The following is an 18,167-nucleotide window of genomic DNA, read 5'->3' as shown; positions in this document are numbered from 1 at the left end:
ACGTGTGTTTGTCAACTTAACATTTCACAGTATTTCAGTCCCTTAAAAATGTCTAAATAGATGTGTGGTTTGGAGTCAGTGTGTTGTGCTTTATGTGTTTACTTGATGAACCTGTGAATACAAAGAGACCAAATTGGATGAAATCAGATTAATTTAAGCAGAATATGACATGAGACATGTTTGTTTCCAAACTGTGATGAAACACATGTAAATATATTTTGATGGAACATTCATTAAAACTCTTCTTGTTTTTCTAACTTGATCAGAGCGTGAACTGAAGGCCACTCTGACAGCAGACAGGACAGAGATACCAGCAGGGGGCAGCGTGACACTGACCTGTTCTCTGGACGATCCTGATGGTTGGAACTATGACATACTCAGAAACACTCAGATCTATAGAAATGGTGAATCAAACCCAGTGTTCAGTGTTTCCCAGGGAGGTGTTTACAGCTGCAGAGGATGGAGATCAGTGACAAATGATGTCATAGCTCTCAGTGACCCAGTCACCATTTATGAAACTGGTGAGTGAACTGATTTTCTCTGAGTAAAACAACATAGATTCTTTAAATCATAAAACAATACATGGAGTGTGGAGGAGGTCAGTTAGAGTCCTGATTAATAAATGATTTAGACCCATTAATCAGGACATAAATGGTTAATTAGAGAAGTTGAGGGTCCTTTTTTAACACTGACTGCTCGTGGTTATAAACATTTGCAATTGGATAAAAATGTGACGACTTCATACTGGATTTATGGACTTGATATTCAACATCTTTGGTTTTTATGTTTATTTAGAAATCAGCTGATCTGAACATTAATGATACTCATTTGAATTTGTGCTGAAAAGTTTTGCCCTGATTTTAAACTTCTATTTGTTTTCTAACTGTGTAATTTTCAGTTTCAGTCAATAGAGTCACTGTGACTCTGCTGCCCAGCTGGTCTGTGATCTACAGAGGAGAGAAGATCACTGTCAGCTGTGAGATCCAGGGAGGTGGAGACACTGGGTGGACGTATGAGTGGAGAACAACCAGCTCATACAAACCTCCATCACTCAGAGAATTCACTATCAACAGTGTTACTGAGTCTCACAGAGGAGACTACAGCTGTAGAGGTGGAGGAGACTATTTGTTAACACAGTGGAGTGGAGTCAGGAAACTGACAGTATCAGGTGAGTTAAACTGTCTCTCATTTATTCTGAAAATGTGGTTTCTTAATGTTTTTTATCGATCTAAATAGGACGTTTAAATATTAATCTGTCAACCAATGGTCCAAGTAGATCAATATAAACCATTTTTTGTGAAGTAACATCATTATTAAAAAAGAGACAGTTCTTTGTAACTTTAGAAATATTAATTATCAAAGTGAAAAAGTAGCCTAGAGTTTGAGAAATACTTTTTGCACAACTGCATTTGTCTCTTATTACATTTTGTTGGAACACAGTTATTTATTTATTTATTTTTATAATAAAAGCTAAAATAAGAAGTGGATGTTCAGTTTGATTGTTCAGATAAATTCTCTGGTTTTATGGAATACTTCAAATCTTTACTTTTTCGAATGTAATAAAACAGAATCACATCCTAATAGTTTTCTTACTCTCTTTTTTTGCTTTCAACTCAACAGGAAATAAACCCACGGCCACTCTGACAGCAGACAGCACAGTTTTACCAGCAGGGGGCGGAGTGACTCTGTACTGCTCTGTGGATCAGTCCAACAGCTGGAAATACGACTGGTTCAGACGAACATCTGACTCTTCTACATCTCAGTATTTAGGAGGAACAGACCGGTCAACCAGAGACATAACACAGGGAGGCATCTACACCTGCAGAGGAAGGAGAGGAAAACCAGAGTTCACCACACACGGAAGCAACAAAGTCACCATTAAGGAAACTGGTGAGTTTAGTCATTGGAAAACATTCACTGTAAATCTGTTCTTCTGTTCATCAGTAGTGTAAGAGAGACATTTTGATATAAACAGCAAACAAGAAATAAAATAACTTGACAATGTTATGATGGAGGTGTGAGGAAAGAAAAGCCAAGTGAGGAAAATATTGAAATAATCACATTGATTCATGCAGTAGAATATAAATAATTAATAATATTTTCAAAGTTTCTAAGAAACATAAGTTGTTTACATGAGGCTGAGAATTTGGATGTTGATGTTGAGTCTAACTAACAGTGTCAGGTCTGTGACACATCACGTTCACTGAACAAACAGCTGGAATTTATTAGCTGCTGTTTCCCAACACCTGCTCCTGGTGGTGCTTTCAAAATAAAAGCAAAAAGTTAAAATATGTAAATATTCATGTGTCCTTTTTGCAGTTATTCTGATGTTAACTAAAACAAAGAAAAAAACAAAAAACAACATCACTTATTTATCTTTAACTGAGTCTCTTTTCCAGTATTTCCTGTGATCAGGTGGTGCATGCCTCAGTGTCAGACTAAGTCCAGTGTGTTGGTGACTGCTGTCGCCCTACGTGTGCTGAGTATCAGCTGTTTGTTTCTGACAGTCAAAAGAGGAAGTTTGGGACCTGATGCACAAATTTTTTTTTTCCTCATGATTTTGTTGCTTGAAGTTGTTTCAATAATTTTCGTCTCTAACTTCAATTGATGTTGTTCATGTGTTTATTTGCCTATACAGACAATTCAAACACCCATGACATCATATGATGTATTTCTGTTTATCCTAGAGTAAAATGTGTGTTTTTTACATCAACAGTCTCCAGTAAAGCCACTGTGACTCTGCTGCCCAGCTGGTCTGTGATCTACAGAGGAGAGAAGATCACTGTCAGATGTGAGATCCAGGGAGGTGGAGACACTGAGTGGACGTATGAGTGGAGAACAACCAGCTCATACAAACCTCCATCACTCAGAGAATTCACTATCAACAGTGTTACTGAGTCTGACAGAGGAGACTACAGGTGCCAGGGTCAGAAGGACTATTGGTTAACACAGTGGAGTGGAGTCAGGAAACTGACAGTATCAGGTGAGTTGAACTATCTCTCATTTATTCTGAAAATGTTGTTTCTTAATAAAACACATTGACTGTATCATGTAAGTGTGACGTTTTTTATCCATATAAAAATGTTGTTTTACGACTTTAAAAATCAGTTTTATCTGAACAAAACAATGAAATAATAAATAAAATAAAAGCACTTTCTACTTAATTGTTGCTCCAGACACTAAACTGTGTTTAGTTTAAAACTGAAAATGAGCTTTTGCTGAAATATGTAAAATGAAATTCAACTTCACAAAAGAGAATAGCAAATCCTGTTTAACCTTTGACTTGTCTTATTTTTCTCTGTGAACTGAACAGTAAACAAACCCCGGGCCTCACTGACAGCCAGTGACAGAGTCCTACCAGCAGGGGGCAGTGTGACACTGACCTGCTCTGTGAACCCATCATCTGGTTGGAAATACAACTTGTACAGAGACAATAAACTCTCTGAACCTCTGAACCCACATGATGCTGCTTTCAAGACAAGTGGAGAGATCAGAGTCTCACAGGAAGGAGTCTACAGATGCAGAGGAGGAAGAGGAGACCCAGTCTACTACACAGAGGACAGTCAGGAAGTCAGGATTGTTAATGCTAGTGGGTATGGAAATGAGACAGACAAATATTATGTCTGATTATTGAATCGTTTTGTTATTTTTTCTATTACATTTTCAACATGAACACCTCCAAACAGAGCTGTTGTGACTCTTCAACCCAACTGGCCTGAGATCTACAGAGGAGAGACGATCACTGTCAGATGTGAGATCCAGGGAGGAGACACTGAGTGGACGTATGAGTGGAAAACACCAACCTCACTCAAACCTCCAGATCAACATGAATACAGGATCAGTCCTGCTTCATCATCCCACAGTGGAGACTACAGCTGTAGGGGCAGAGTGAAAATTGATCGACATAATACAACAGAGTGGAGTGATTCAGTCAGACTGACAGTGTTAGTTGGTAAATCACATCATGTTTCATTTAAACTGAAAATCTCAACAAGTCATTTAAATGTGTTTTTGTTCTTTTCTACTGAAACTGTAACATAGTTTGTCCATATTGTGTCCAACTTCCCAACAGACAAACCCAGGCCTGTCCTCACTGTGTCTCCATCATGGCTGAGTCCTGGAGCCTCAGTAACTCTCAAGTGTGAGGTTGGACTTAAATCTGCAGGATGGAGGTTCTTCTGGTCTAAGGCTGTTGCTGATCCATCACAGCTCTCCTACCGCTCTGAGCTGCTCCCTGGTAGCAGCAGTGGGACTGAACAGGATTCCTACATGGTCCATGGTCAGACACACACAGCAGGATATGTGTGTCGGGCTGGAAGAGGAGACCCAGTGGTTTACACTGAGACTAGTGAACCAACGTTTGTCTGGTCTGGAGGTCAGTTGGTTGTTTCTTGTGTTTTCTGTGAAGAATCAAATGTTCAGTCATTACCTGAATTCATCCATGTTCTTGTCGGTGAACTTTTCCTAAAACCAATGTTAATGCTGCAAAACAAAGATTTTTAAGTTCATGTTCCCAGTTGAAGAAACGTACTGACTGTGGACCAGATTAAGATCTAAGATCCTTCTCTCCTCGTCTCCACATCCATGAAAACTTGTCAAACCGAACAGCAGCTCCTTGATTGTTCTGTTTCTTCATCTTGTTCCTGCTGATGTTTCTCAACAAACAACAGATTAACAAAGGAATATGTACTGAGCTTGTTTTAATATCTTTGTGTGTGTTGTTCAGATGTTGATCCATCAGCGTCTCTCACAGTGAGTCCTGACAGAGTGCAGCACTTCACCTATCAGGAGTTCTCACTGAGATGTGAGGGAAACTCTGCTGAGTGGAGACTGAGGAGGTTTCCTAAGAGTGACTACCGGACCTGTTCTGACCAGAGAATAAAGAACGGATCCTCATGTATAATTTCCACATCCCAGCCCAGTGATGCAGTTTACTGGTGTGAGTCTGGATCAGGAGAGTTCAGCAACACAGTCAACATCACTACACACGGTACATTTTATTACATTTGACTTCTAGAACATTATTCATTTGTTTTATTGCACCATGTCATCCATGGTCTGTAACATAGACGAGTTCTTATCCAATCAAAATTTAATGTCACTGTCCAGTCAGTCTTAAGTGGAATTGTTGCTAGTTGTAAATAAACACATTAAAATATCAGGTCTTAAATTCTACATTGTCACTGAATGAGGATAAAAACATATACATGTCATGTATATCCATCATTGTCTATCAGCTGGTTTTTAAAGGTCTGCACCAGCTGATCTCTGACTGAAGCTTCATGTTCTGACTGTTTTACAGGTTCTGGTTTGATCCTGTTGAGCCCCGTCCATCCTGTGACTGAGGGAGAGTCTGTTATTCTGAGCTGTGAATTCAAGACAAACAAAAAACCTTCCAGTGTGTTTTTCTATCAGAATAACAAACTGATCCAAAACGACACCAGGACGGAGCTGAATATCTCTGCAGTGTCAAAGTCTGATGAAGGTTTCTACAGGTGTGAGGCCTCAGGACAAGAGTCTCCACAGAGCTGGGTGTCAGTCAGAGGTGAGTAGTGTTAAAATGTGTGATTATTTTTCTATTTTGTACATTTATGCGTATGAGCTGTAGAAAAAGGTTTAGGCCTATTACATTTTTAGCTTTGTCAAACTTGAATTCACCTGCTCATAAAAGTTCATTATGAATAATTTCATTTGATACTTTTATTAACATTATTATATTAATGTTTACAGCTGTCCCAAGACCTGAGAACTCTTCTCTTCCTGTGTGGCCAGTCATTAGGTTATTTTCTGGACTAGTATTGATTATTGTCCTGCTGCTGTTTGTCTGCAGAAAAATGACAGGTGAGATATTGACTATTGATTAATAACAGATTACTTCAGATGTCACATCATGGAGCAGTGCCTCAGTTTTTAATATGAATTCTACTCTGCTTTTCACAGGTGTCAACAGGTTTGTACAACAAACTCTCATCTCCAATTAAAAACACTTCTATTTTTCACATCTTCATTATGTTTTACTTTGAAATGTTCCTGCTCATCACTGCTAATAGATGTTTTTTAAACTCGATGTTTCAGACTCACTCAGACTCAGAGAGAGAATCAGGACTCAGTCCACCATGATGAAAATCAACAGCAGGTTTATTCCTCTCTCCTCCACGGTCAGTTGTTCATGTCGCTTCCAACACTTTCACATCTATTTGTAACTCACAAGAGACACCTGGAAATATTTTTGATCAGTTTGCTTCCAGTTGTCAGATTCATTCTCTCTGCTGCTGGAGTGAAAGCAAACCCAACACGTTACTGAAGAAGTTAAGTTCCAATCACTATCACAGACATGAGGTGACTGATGTAACTTTGTTTCATTTTGATTGGCCTATAGGTGACGCCTGTGTCTATGAATCAATCAGAGGCTCTGAAAACACTGGACAAGGTTCAATATAAACCTTTACAGACGTTTAAGACAATAAAAACATTATTTTTTTCAACTCAATGAGACTATTATCACTTCTTCTGTTGAAACTGATATAAAATATCTGCAATGTTCATCTCAACAGGTCAGTGTGACGGTGCAGACCAGAGCTCTGACTATGTAAATTCAGATCCAGCCACAGGTACAAACATTATCAGCTCTTTAACTTGTTTAATCAATTCTCTTCAATTAGCTTTTTTTTTTTTTTTTTTTTTTTTACCCTTTTTTTTATTAAACAAACTTTTTTCTCTTGATTGTGACTTTTTATTTCTTCAATTTACCCCCTTGAGATATATTAATGCTCCTTGTGCTTTGGTAGATATCGTTAAAGAGAATTTTGAGTTTATATTTTCTGTTCAACATGTCTTTCACTAAATTACACCTTTATTGGTGTAATAATTTTTGATTGAACTTTGCTGACTCCACACAGAGATTGTGATTTTCTAAATGTATCATTTTATGTATATAATACTACATTTACAGTAGTTTATTGTGATTTTATTCCAGGTCCATGAACAGAAGAACATTGTCAACAAAACAAGAGAAACAAGACGTTTGATTGGGTTTATTTTTCTTTTGCATATGAAAGAGTATTGAATGCATTATATATATATAATATATCACATCATATATATATATATATATATATATATATATATATATATATATATATATATATATATATATATATATATATATATATATATATATATATATATATATATATATATATATATATTACATTATATTTATACATGAAGTGTTTGTACCATAATTTGTCTTTCCTCTGTTGCTCAGTTTGTTCATCATACCATATGGTGCTGCTGCTTGAAATAACATAGAGGAAATACTTGTTATACATTTGTGTCTGGGTTTGCTTGTAAATATTATTGATGCACTTTTTTAAATCTTGGAAGATAAACATAAGAGATGTGGAACATTTGAAAAACCTTTTCTGGAATTGTCCTACTGTAAATTTTCATTTGTATATGTATATTTTAAATATTTATTTTGCATTGTATTCTCATTGTTTGAACTTAAATCATTTGGATCTGTGAATAAATACACTGTAGTAAATTCAGAAACCTTAGTTGGATTTTTGATTAAAAATATTGACTCTTGCAGGGGCCCATAAACTATTCCATGCCGAGGGTCCTCCAAATAGCATTAGCTTCTTTGCAAACCCACCGAGTTTTGAGGCTTGATGTCATGACGTCATGAATTTTTTAGAAAGATTAGCATAGAAAATAAGGGTTTAATATGTTATATTGTTATTGTAAATTCTATTTAATAATAATGCTCAAAATATAATAATTAGATTTTATTCTGTTGTTTGAATTTTTCCTCACGTTCCCTCCAATTTGATGAGGACCCCCTATAGCACCAGGGGCCCTGGCCACCACTTTGAAAACCACTGGACTAGTGCACCTTTACTGGTCCACATCTGGGTCCAGGTGAGAGAGGCCACAGATGGAGCAAGTTGGTGACTGTCCTCCAGTAAAAATCAAGCCCATTGGTCGTTTGTTTACGACCCATAGTTGTGTTTTATAATTGCAAGGCCACATCTAGTGGCTGCAGTATTGATGACAGGAGCAGAGGGAGAAGTGTAGTATAGTGACGTATTGTGCTGTTGCTGCTTCCTTCTTGTCCTCTCCTCCTCTTGATGTGGTGTTGTTATACACAGCACTGCCACCAGGTGTCACAATAGGTGAACATCAACAACCTAACCCTTAATGAGTCATTACTTATGAGGCCGTTTAAGAAATAATTCACATTTACTCAGACACACACTACTATAGTCTCTTACACATACTATTATATTCATACACACACACCACTATGTGAGAGTGTATAGTGGTGGTATCTGTGTATGAATATGTGTGTGTATCTGAGTATAATAGTGTTTGTAAGGGAATATAGTGTGTATGAGTATAATAGTGTTTGTAAGGGAGTATAGTGTGTATGTATGAGTATAATAGTGTGCATGAGAGTATAGTAGTGTGTGTATGAGTATAGTGTGCAAGAGAGTTTGATTGCCAGGGAAGTAAATTCTCAGTTTCTGATTGGTTCTTTGCAAGACCACCGGAACTAGGAACTAAATTCAGCTCTGGGTTTTTTAAAGTTGATCTCTTTGATTATTTTCCACCATATAAAAATATAAACATATGGGACACAATGTTCACAGAATTGAGGGATAAAGCAGTTATTAGATGTGACTGAAACATGGTGTTGTGATTCATACTTCGCGTTTGCTCCTCAGGTCGACCAAGTCTCGGCTCTTCCTCCGCTGTCAGGTGGTGATGATCGTAATGGGGACAATGCTTTATCCCACAATGTTGTGAATATTGTATCCCATATGATTATATTTTTATATAGTGGAATTACAATCGAACGAGTCCATGTCAAAAACTAGTTCATAATAGTTGTAATAACAATATATTTATTAAAACAGGGATCTCAGATTTCAGAACAGTCCTTTACCCCAAACTAAACTAGAGCTTTGCATGTGATAAGCATGTGGTGGTGGTATGTTAGTGTCCGAGTTACAGTGTCAACTTCCTTATGTCCTATATCCTTGTTCACTGGAGTGGTGTCTGATGGTTAATATTTTAGATTGATAACACTTCTAAATTATACCTGACTTCACCCTTAAACTTTGTCATAGTTTTGATCTTTAAAAAGATGTTTATCAGTTTGCATGTAATGACAGATATGTCTTTTTCATAGTCCAATGTTGTGACTAATGTTCACCTCAGACTGTTTTTAGGCACAGCAGTTTGATCAGGCCCATTCAGACCAACACCATCAAGCAGAATGACGCTGGCTTATGATGACAGATAATATCATTCTGGCTCAGTAGATTTGTGTAAATGACAGATATGCTAAATACTGTATGTTGGCCTTGTGCTAAAAGGAGGAAAGAAAAAAAAAGTCTATTCTAAATGAAGCAGATGACTTCCTCATCTCAGGCTCAGATCTGCGTTTTCAGATTTAGCTTTATTCTTGGAGTTCAGTTCCTCAATCTCAAAAATGAGTTGTTCTGAATAACTGGGGGGTATCAATGCCTCATTGGGTAGATCATGTATCACCTCAGTGTTTATCTAAGTGGCTGTGGGTATGGCCCTTTGCTGCATTCTCTGTCAATATCACACCCCCGCCCCTCTGCCTCTCCCCCTCTTCCTGTCACTCTTTCACAGCAGCAGTGGCTCAGGTGGTAGAGTGATGATCAGAGGGTTGGCGGTTTGAATCCTGCTCTGTCTCCCGGTTGCTGCCGTAGTGTCCTTGGGCAAGACACCTTACCCACCTTGCTCCTGATCGGTCTTGGTTTGCGCCTTGCATGGTAGCTTCTGCCTCAGTGTGTGTGTGTGTACTGTAAAGCGCTTTGGGTATCGTTTCAGATGGAAAAGCGCTATATAAAATACAGACCATTTAACATTCCAAAAAAAAAGATTCTGATATGAATTAATTGACTTTTAACTAAATTAACCCTCGTGCAAACTCTCATTCTCATCCTCAACGGGCAGAAATAAACAATAATACAAGAGTAACTGAACTGTTCACTCAGCCACAGGATTATCTGTACCATCTCTTTACCGAAAACAAGTTGTGCAGCAGCTCCAAGAAAAAAATGGTGGCAAACAAAGAAGAAGTTCAGCGTGAGATGTCAATCAAGTGACATATTTCACACCTAGCCCACCACATTTACCAGAGGGCAGTGGGTAGAGCTCAAGAACACAGTGGAAACGTTTGTGACAAATTTTCTCATGCTCAATATTTGCCTGTTGTTTTTTCATGATATTTCAGATATGAACCACCAGCTTCTTTATAGCTACTACTATCCATTGTTAAAAACATTAAACAATTTCAAACACAATATTCAAATTGCTACATTATCATTTTGCATTCAACTACACTTCTACCACATGATACATCCTTTATTGTACTTGTAAATGAGACTACTTCTTCTTAACTCTGGGAACATGGTGATGAAACTGCATAGCTCTATCACAGCAACACATCTGAATGTGTGAAGAGGAACTTATTCTTTCTCACACACTAAGAAGCAGTCAGTCTGCTTGTTTCTCCCCAGGCCCTAGTTACTAAGGTTTAAAGTTATTTGAAGAGAATCAATTATATTTCACACTGCACTGATTAAAACTACATTGATTAATTGATGTTTTCACAAATATTAGACCTGGACATGTTAATTGGCCATATGACAGAATTGAATAATCTTGCTCTAGGTAATATTAGTATTTTGATGCATTCAGTCAGTTGGTTCTGGATCCACACTGCAACTCTCAAAAAATACTTAATATAAGGAGTAACTGTCTGTTGCTATCTTTATTGTGCCCTCCTCCTACACACAGACACACCAGATGAAGCAGCCCAGGACACTTTTTTAACCACAAGACCACCAGGAAGCGTTGGCCTGTGAGTTTTAGCAGACTATTCAGGGGTCGTGGTAACTGTGGTTGAATGTCAGTAAAATTCTTTCACTTCTAAACAGATGCTTTACACTGTACAGAAAAAACTATAGTAGCTACTAACTGTAGAGCAAGCTAGTTTCTAAATGGGGTTGAATTTAACTGATCTTTACTGTATATGCTAAACCACCAAGAAGTGCAAAGAAAAACTATAAAGTTGTTTTTGACTTGTATGTAGTTCTGTTTTCTGAGACATATGTTTTTCATGAGTTCAGTCCTACAGTCATTTTCTTGCCACCTTTGGCAGAGAAGATCCACAGATACTAAACTGATCTTATGAGCTGATTTTCATCATAGTACTGCACTGTGATTTCATGGGCTTTTTTAACACAATACCGCTTCTTGAATGAAATTAACTAACCCTAATTAATTTGAGCATTACACACACACTGTACAGAGACACACAGATGGTATTTCTGAATTACAGACTCTCCTTGTAATTTCCTGCTGGACTAATAGTGTACCTCAAAAATCTTTCTGTGGCCACTGGATTTGAGTGTGTTGAAATTCATTATCACTTGCTGGTTCAATAAACACATGATAGTTGTGCAGTTGGTTTCAGTTACTGTAGATTCACCTCCACATGACACTGTGTATGCCATGTTTACTATTTCAATGTCACTGAACCACTGATATCATCACCATGTGTTTTGTTGTGTCAGTTAATAAGATTTGACAACACTTTATGCACTATGGAGAGTACTACTGTATGCACAGTACTGCACATACTGCACACAACACATGTGATGATGACAATATAAGGCATTATGGATGCAAGAGACACAATCCTCTGCACAAGAGACAAGTTGATATATGTATTTCAATGGGCAGGAAGTGTAAACATGACAACGTGTGCTGTGGTCAAAGCCATGAAGTTGTCTGAGCTGTGTGTAAAACGGAAGGAAGAACAGAGAGGCTAAACTCAGAAAGAGAAGTTGAGACGTATTCTGATCTCATTTTGTATGAAATGTAACTTCTTCTTTATCGTCCTTCTCTCTTTCTCTTTTTGCTGCCTTATTATTTATACAAAGTGGAAACGTTTCCCAGAAGCAGAGAGCAGAGCGAGGGTGTCGGTGCTGGATGTGAAGATGGACCACACTTTGCTCTGTGTGCTGTCATCACTCTGTGAGTACATCAGTCATTTTACAATTCTGTGTCTTTCAGATTCATGATTTTAGCATCTTAGTAGTTTTGTTGACGTGACCATGGCTGCTGATTATTCTTTGTTAAGAGTGGTGGACTAAAAAGAAAAACCAGATTGGTTATCCTGGACACATTGTTCAGGACATGCAGACTAGTGTAATATACATTAGTGAATAACTATATATTTATTTGCTGTATTTCATATGAAATGGATGTTTCCTGCCTCTTCAGAAATTTACAGAATATTGTCTCTTATTTTTTGGGCTTTAATGCGTTTAATCGATAGGACAGTTGAGAGAGACAGGCAGTGGGGAAGCAGAGAGTGGGGGAATGACAAGCAGCGAAGGGCCACCGGGGGAATCGAATGGGGGCCAGCTGCAGCGAGGGCTGTATCCTCTGCATATGGGGTGACTGTTCAACCCAGTGAGCCCTTGTTTCATAGATTTTTGTAAAAGTGAGAGCTGCCTCTGAAACTCCACCTGGTTCTTAAACGCTGTAGTTTGATGATGTTTGTCAGACTGATCATTTCTGATCAGGTTTCAATCTTTATTTTAGTGCTGAATACACTGTTGTGTGCAGAGACAGAAGGTAACTACTGTAGTTCTTTCTCTTTCCTGTTATCTTACTTGTTGTTGTTTCTTTAATGCTAATAACAATAATAATAATAATTATAATTAGTGTGACTGCTGAGCAGTCACACTATTGTTCTTCTGTTTGGCCATTTTCTTCCGCCTTTTTACGGTCTTCTTCTAGTCCTTCATACTTTGTGCTATTTCAACAATTCATATATCAAAACGTGCAGCTTTTTCTGGACTTTATTGGCATTACTTTTCTCTTTTTAACTATTTATACTTTTTCAAATATTTAACTTTTTAGATGTTGACAGTGTGCAGATCATTAACAGACAACAGTCTTCTTGACAACTCCACTGTAGTGTAGGGGTTAGGGTGGCCGCTTCCCAACCCTAAGGTCACTGGTTCGAATCCAAGGGAAGAACTCTTGTTATGTTATGTTGAATTCTGCTCTCCTCCCCCGCCTTCAATTGGTCACAGGTGTTTGTTATCTCCTTGATTACTCATACCAGTTTGCAGCACATCATCACATTACAATGAATGACAACAGTCTTGAAAGCAGTGTGCTCTCTGTAGCCGAGTGGCAGAGTAAAGGTTTAGTGATCGTATGGTCATGGGTTCGATTCCTGCCTTAGTCATTTCACATCATTGCTTGACTTTTGATTCCAATTATTCAGCTGTCATTGGACAGTCTTTGATTCCTCATAGTATAAAGCTCATTGTATCAAAGGTTTTCTTTACCCCTCACATACTGTCTCTGTCTGTAGCCTAGTGGTTAGCTTGCTGGTCTGGAGACCTGAAGGTTGCTGGTTCAAATCTTGCCTCAACAACAATTATAGTGAATTATTTTCCCAGTCGTCATCTGTTGACTTCTGATAACTTGCTTCATGTTGAAACTGCTGCTCTCAGCCTGAAATTCACAGAAATTTTCATTCTAAGTCATTCAAGCTTGACTCTCAAGCTTTCTTGATGTTGACAGTGTGCAGATCATTAACAGACAACAGTCTCTGCAACTGTGTGTGCACTGTGGCCTAGAGGCAGAGTGGAAGTCTAATGACAATGAGGTTGTGCGTTCGATTCCGACCTTGGTCAAACATTTGTATGGTGATTACTGCTTGCACTATTTGCTAATTCTGCAACAGCGTTCAGTTGCTATCAGCAGTCACACCATTTCCATTCTTGGAAATGCTTTTTCTAGTTAATGTTCATTTCCTATTCTATGACCGACCATCACTCTTCCTCTTTGTGTTTCTATGTGATCATGGATGCTATTTATTTTTACCTACCAATACAAATAAATGATGAGGGAAATCAGTGTGAAATCATACATTTTTTAAAAAGAATTCATATCAGTCTTACCGCCACCTGGATTGGAGTGAGGACTCGACTTTTTATTTTATTTTATTTTTTTAAATATTCACTCAATTCACGTATTCGTCATATGACTGTGTGGTGCACCGAACAGTGACCCCCGTATGGTGACAGCATGGGACGAAAACATATACCGTTACACCGCTAGTCTTCATGTTTTTGGGCCGTGTTGTGTTTATGTGTGGAAACCAGATGTTGTACTGACCCTCAGAGCAGAGTCTGTTACCTTGATGAGTTTTCTTTACATGTGTTGGTCTGCTCATCTTAACAGGGTCGGGTAGTGACCCATCAGAGACACTGAGAGAGAGTTAAAGGGATAGTTCAACATTTTGGCAAATTGGCCCATTGCCATAATTGCTATAGTCATAGCAGTAGGTTCGTTACCTTTAATTGTAGGTGTAAGCTATTTTTAGTACAGCGGAGCGCAGCAGCTGGCTGCTCAGAGCTACGCTATGGAGGCTAAGGGAATTTCTTGGTTTCCCTCATCAAACTCATCAAATACAAAATCCCAAAACTCCACAGCGCTTTTGTAGACAAGTTGTGAGCTGCACAACCACCACGCTATGAGATAATGACGGAACGATACGAAACGGAGCCGTTTTCGAGGTAAATTCATACAAAACCGCTGATGCGCGTTGCGTTCAGGGACAGTTTTTCAGCAAGCAGTCTCCGTATTTACCCTGTATTTACCTCGAAAACGGCTCCGTTTCGTATCGTTCCGTCATTATCTCATAGCGTGGTGGTTGTGCAGGTCACAACTTGTCTACAAAAGCGCTGTGGAGTTTTGGGATGTTGAATTTGATGAGTTTAATGAGGGAAACCAAGAAATTCCATTAGCCTCCATAGCGTAGCTCTGAGCAGCCAGCTGCTGCGCTCCGCCGTACTGAAAATAGCTTACACCTACAATTAAAGGTAATGAACCTCCTGCTATGACTATAGCGATTATGGCAATGGGCCAATTTGCCAAAATGTTGAACTATCCCTTTAACAACAGATAGTTATGCTGCAGTCCTGCATGAAGCACAGATGATCTCACCTAGCTGCCACAGACTACTGCCTCTTGTTTTATTATCACTTTGCCAAAGTGAGAAACTGTCAAATGTCCCCCGTATAGATGGGTGAACATTAACTAATTTACAGTCGTAACAGTTTTGTACAGAAAACATGTTACTGGAGGGAGAACAAATGCAGTCTAACTGCATTTACTAAAGAGTCTGTTATTCCGCCCATTTTTAACTTGATTATATTCACATGAACCAAATAGGGACTCGCACACAGAAAAATAAATCAGACCGGGGGTCTGGATTGCAATCTAAATTTCTACATTCTCAGAGCTTGTACAAGATGAATTCCTCTGACCACTGTACCAGACTGAACCAAGAAGCGATTTACTTGGGTGCAGCTCTACTGGTGCTGTATACATGAACTTGATTATATTAACAGAGCAGCCTGATGAACAAGTGGATAACGATAAACAGTCCTGCATGGAGATTTATTATGTTTAATTTTTACACATGAATTTTCTCACCATGAGGTGTGGCTTGTTGTGCTGACTGACACAGTGTCGGTTTGAGCTCAGTTGTCAAAATCAGTAGAATAAAATAGAAATGCTTCACATACACATTGATGTGGTATTGATATGGTGATAGATAATCAGCCCTAACATCCTGTATGAAAATGTGTGTTTTAACTTAGTATTTCACAGTATTTCAGTCCATTAAAATGTCTAAGTAGATGTGTGGTTTGGAGTCAGTGTGTTGTGCTTTATGTGTTTACTTGATAAACCTGTGGATACAAAGAGACTAAATTGGGTAAAATCAGATTAATGTGAGTTTCCAGTAGCAGAGTTGACCAGAGCTACATGGAGAGCAAAAATGTAGCTCTGTGTCTCTGATGTAATGTTAAAGTCATTTTTTATTTCACGTGATCTGTATGTTTCCTGAAATGTACTCTGGCTTTCAAAATCATCACGTTTTTGAGCACGAGTTGCTACATTTCAAACTGAATATTTCCAAACTGAATGAAATCTGAGTTATTTGCTCTGGTTATTGTTAACTTATTTCTGCTTTTTTTTTGACAAATGTCCATTATTTTAGTGCTGACGACCCTCTCCTACACTGGACATGCTGAAGGTAATTTCTCACCTGCATCATTTATGCACTTTCTATTGCCCTTCATCGTTTCAGTCTATGTATCCACACTCACTGGATCAATAGATTGTGAGTAGAACTGTGCTATATGTTGTATTTCTAACTGTGTGCTGTTTTATGAATATTTGTGTTGTTTTCTAGATGTTGTGTTGACCCTCGAGCCCAACTGGTCCACCTTCTTCACCGGAGAGTCTGTTAACTTTATATGTGACATGAAGGAAGGAAAAGAAACTGACTGGGAATACAAAATCAATAAGGATAATTGGCAATTTCTTCCGTTTCATTCCTATAAACAGTACACATTACAACCTCTCCTGACAGGCAACAGTGGTGAATACCAGTGCTTTGCTCGCCACAAGCAAACAGGTGAAGAAAAGAGGAGTAACATTGTCTCTTTGACTGTATCAGGTAAGTCATCAATATTGTTTTATCTTGTCTCAGTTTACCATGATCATTAGCATTTAAATTATAAATGAAGTTTTTTTTTAATCATATACTGTAAACACCTTTAGAGTACAATGAAACTTGAAACATCAACCAGGGCTACTGTATTTTTTCCTACCACATTTATGATAGAGAATATGCTTTTTAAAGATCAGCAGTCAGTGTCATCCAGTGAATTACTGCTTTATTTGTTACCAAATATCAACTGTAGTGGGTAAAATAATCGTGAATAAAATATAAAAAAGAGGAGAGAAGTACAGAAATGGAGACGTGATGACAGGGCTGAAGTGGAAGTGGTTTAATGACAGATGATGTCATGTGCTGTCATTTTTATTTAATAATTAACATGATTTTGTTTCTTATATGGTAGATAAACCCATGGCCACACTGCTACCAGGTGAAACAACCATACCAGTAGGTGGCAGCGTCACTCTGACCTGCTCTGTGGACAAACCTGCTGAATGGAGATATTACTGGTACAGAAGAAGAACCTCAGGCTCTGATGAAGATCTGAGCAGGAGAGATGGTGATCAGAGCAGAGAGATCAGTGTCTCACAAGGAGGAATCTACTGGTGCAGAGGAGGTCGAGGAAATCCAGTCGTCTACACTGATGGAAGTTATGAAGTCACCATTGAGATAACTTGTGAGTTTGATGATTGTGTTTGGACTAAAGTGAAATGTGTTCTTGATGATAGTTTTAATGTTTTCCTTTTTCTGGTGTGAACAGTTTCCAACAGAGTCACATTGACTTCACAACCGAGCTGGAGTCAGATGTTCAGTGGTGAGACGATCACACTCACATGTGATATCGAGGGAGGTGGAGACACTGAGTGGACGTATGAATGGACAACACCCAGGTCAACCACACATGAGACAGATGTTAATTCCTGGAGAACCAGTGCTGTTCGCAGTGGGGAGTACAAGTGTCGAGGTAGAAACAGAAGAGACTCGTACTCTTCAACACAGTGGAGTGAAGGCATCACAAAGACAGTGTCATGTAAGTCATTTATTTGTTCAGCTCTTCTCTATCTACTGGTATCTGCAGGGAAGAATAGAAACATAATAGTTTACATGCAACTGCACTGTCATACTGTACCAAATTAAATTATATTCTAAGGAAAGTTTATTAAAATTTTATTTCAACAATAATACCATCATCAGTAAGTTTTGTCCTACTTATCTTTAACTGTAGTGCTCTGTGTTGGTCAGAGGTAAAACAATCAAGTTAATTATGGGAAGTTAAAAGAACAAATTTGGTTTTGATTGAGAATTTTTACAACTGGCCAGGATCATTTATTTTAAAGGGATTTCAGGGTTTTGTTGTTAAAATTTCTTTTGATGTTTAGACAGTCTATAAATTACGTTTTCAGACATAGCCATCTACAAATATAAAGAGGATTCTGACAGAGGTGGGTACACTGTAATAAATTTCAGGGTGGTTTAACTTATAAATTTAAGTTCAAAAGCTGCCTTAAAAACATGAGTTCACTCAACTTTGACAAAAGCTTTATTTCAACTAAGGAATGTAAGT

This window comes from Trachurus trachurus, assembly GCF_905171665.1.
Source record: "Trachurus trachurus genome assembly, chromosome: 18".
Lineage (NCBI taxonomy): Eukaryota > Metazoa > Chordata > Actinopteri > Carangiformes > Carangidae > Trachurus > Trachurus trachurus.
The sequence above is the reverse complement of the archived record's forward strand: the minus strand, read 5'-3'. Positions refer to the sequence as shown.